The sequence below is a fragment of the Hippopotamus amphibius genome, chromosome 1 (assembly GCF_030028045.1).
Source record: "Hippopotamus amphibius kiboko isolate mHipAmp2 chromosome 1, mHipAmp2.hap2, whole genome shotgun sequence".
Taxonomy (NCBI): Eukaryota; Metazoa; Chordata; class Mammalia; order Artiodactyla; family Hippopotamidae; genus Hippopotamus; species Hippopotamus amphibius.
In genome coordinates this window covers 226,798,351-226,801,251 of record NC_080186.1, presented here as the reverse complement: position 1 = coordinate 226,801,251, position 2,901 = coordinate 226,798,351, and the positions used below count along the sequence as shown (strand labels likewise).

The following is a 2,901-nucleotide window of genomic DNA, read 5'->3' as shown; positions in this document are numbered from 1 at the left end:
AAATTTGAATCCAAATCTCCAGTAATATCTGTGTGACCTTGAGCAAGTTACCTAACCTTCCTATGCCCCAGTTTGTTTTAATTGTAAAATGTAATATAGGGATAATAATAGCACCTATTTCCTAGATTGTAAGCCTTCAATAATATGTTATAAAGTAGTTAGCATAATTTCTGACACTTAGTACTCAATAAATACTAGGTATTATTGTTATTATTGAGTCTGAAGTATATTTTAGCTTTGTATATAATTTCTGAAAATTAAAATGTGAAATTATCTTCTATAATATTAATGTGGGTGCTTTAAACCGTCTGCTTCATGGGCCACGTGGCTTAAAAAAAATCTTTAAAAATCAAATCAGGCTAGTTCTTCCATGCCATTCAGATCTGAAAATGTTCATTTTCATGTGAATAAGCTATCAACTTACTAATAAATGATATAAAAGTTGTATATCATATTTTATTTTCAATATTCAAAAGAAGAGAAATTGAACAGGATCTTTAGAAGACTAAAAACTAAAGGAGAAAAATTTTTAAGTTAAAAAATTAAAGATACTGGGATTCATGAAACTAGTTAATAAAAGTTTAAAGGATGCCAATGGCCATTTTCAGAACTATGAAGTTTATTAGATACATGAGAGAATAGTCAGATTATCCACTAGGGAGAGATAAGGAAGAAACTGTACAATGGATGTAACTGTGGATGAGGCTACCAGGGGAGGTTGAAGAGTCTCTGGGACACTATTGGGCATATTTGGGCATACACACACATACACATGCATGCACACAAAATGATTTCATGCTGGACATCTTCCCTCTGTCCCTCCGGATCTTCTCCAGCCTGCTCTGTGCCCTGTGTGGACTCTGCTGACAGGCTCCCCAATGACAGACAGCAGTAAAGAGACTGGAAAGTGAGAGGAGAGTGGGTTCAGATGTGTGTTTTCCTGGCTCCCTCCCTGCCTGCCTTTATCTTGCGGTTGTAATTGGTGTGGCTGCTGCTGTTCTCCAAGACAGATCTTGTTTATTTCCTCAGGGTGGTTTCATAATTATTTTGTTTATTTATTCATCGATTCATTGTCTGCTTGGGTCATCAAAATGGAAGTCCCAAGAAGGCAGGGACCATATCTATGTGTTCATCCCAATATTTCCAGACTGGCTCAGAGTAGGTGCTCATTAAATAACTGTTGCATAGCTTTTCCTGTGGGAGCCGCCGGGTAGAGAGGAGCGTGGCCTTCTGCACTCCCCGCCATGGCATGTGCTCGTCCATAATATCAGTGTACTCTGGAAAGGGGGAGTCATCTGGCAAAAATGTCAGTTTGCCTGCTGTGTTCAAGGCTCCCATTCGACCAGATATTGTGAACTTTGTTCACACCAACTTGTGCAAAAACAACAGACAGCCATATGCTGTCAGTGAATTAGCAGGTCATCAAACCAGTGCTGAGTCTTGGGGTACTGGCAGAGCTGTGGCTCGAATTCCCAGGGTTCGAAGTGGCGGCACTCACTGTTCTGGCCAGGGTGCTTTTGGAAATATGTGTCATGGGGGCCGCATGTTTGCACCAACCAAGACCTGGCGACGTTGGCACCGCAGCGTGAATACAACACAGAAGAGATATGCCATCTGCTCTGCACTGGCTGCCTCCGCTTTGCCAGCACTGGTTGTGTCTAAAGGTCATCGTATAGAGGAAGTTCCTGAACTTCCTTTGGTGGTTGAAGATAACGTTGAAGGCTACAAGAAGACCAAGGAGGCTGTTTTGCTTCTGAAGAAACTTAAGGCCTGGAATGATATCAACAAGGTCTACGCCTCTCAGCGAATGAGAGCTGGCGAAGGCAAGATGAGAAACCGCCGTCGTATCCAGCGCAGGGGACCCTGCATCACCTATAATGAGGACAATGGCATCATCAAGGCCTTCAGAAGCATCCCTGGAATGACTCTGCTTCATGTCAGCAAACTGAACATTTTGAAACGTGTTCCTAGTGGGCATGTGGGACGTTTCTGCATTTGGACTGAAGGTGCTTTCCGCAAGTTAGATGAGCTGTATGGCACTTGGCGTAAAGCCGCCTCCCTCAAGAGGAACTACAACCTCCCCATGCACAAGATGCTCAACACAGACCTTAGCAGAATCTTGAAAAGCCCAGAGATCCAAAGAGCCCTCCGAGCACCACGCAAGAAGATTCATCGCAGAGTCCTGAAGAAGAATCCACTGAAAAATCTGAGAATCATGTTGAAGCTAAGCCCATATGCAAAGACCATGCGCCGGAACACCATTCTTCGCCAGGCCAAGAACCACAAAATCTGGCTGGATAGGGCAGCAGCAGCAGCTCTAGAAGCCAAATCAGATGAGAAGGGAGTTCCAGGCAAGAAGCCTGTGGTGGTAAAGAAGGGAAAGAAAGCTGTTTGCGTTAAGAAGCTGAAGAAGCCAAAGAAGCCTTTGGTGGGAAAAAAGCCTGCAGTGACAAAGAAACCAGCTGCTGAAAAGAAACCAGCCGCTGAAAAGAAGCCCGCAGAAAAGAAGCCTGCAGAAAAGTAACCCACCACAGAGGAAAAGAAGGCTGCTGCATAAATTTAAATTTGTTTATTGGGTAAAGAAAAGTCAGATCATTTTGGACAGCTAATTTTGAATAAAGACCTGATCAAAGAGGCAGTGAGAAACATAAAAACAAAAAACAAACAAACAAAAAACTGTTGCATAAATGCATGGGAACACACGGACTCATTGCTCTTTATCAATACTCTCCATTCTTCATGTCTCTGACACTGCTGACTGCTTGTGGTCTCTCCAACTGGAATGTAAACTTTCAGAGGGCAGATGCTTTATACTAAAACAATCTCCCATAGTGCCCAGGGTTACATAGAACAGATATTAAGCATCCAAGAGATACCTATTGATTGGTTGATTAATAGCAT

At 42.7% G+C, this 2,901-nt stretch overlaps 1 pseudogene; it reads left to right on the top strand.

Moving 5' to 3' along the window:
* Positions 1-1,208: 1,208 nt before the first annotated feature.
* Positions 1,209-2,638, top strand: LOC130831674 (60S ribosomal protein L4-like; annotated as a pseudogene).
* Positions 2,639-2,901: the final 263 nt, after the last annotated feature.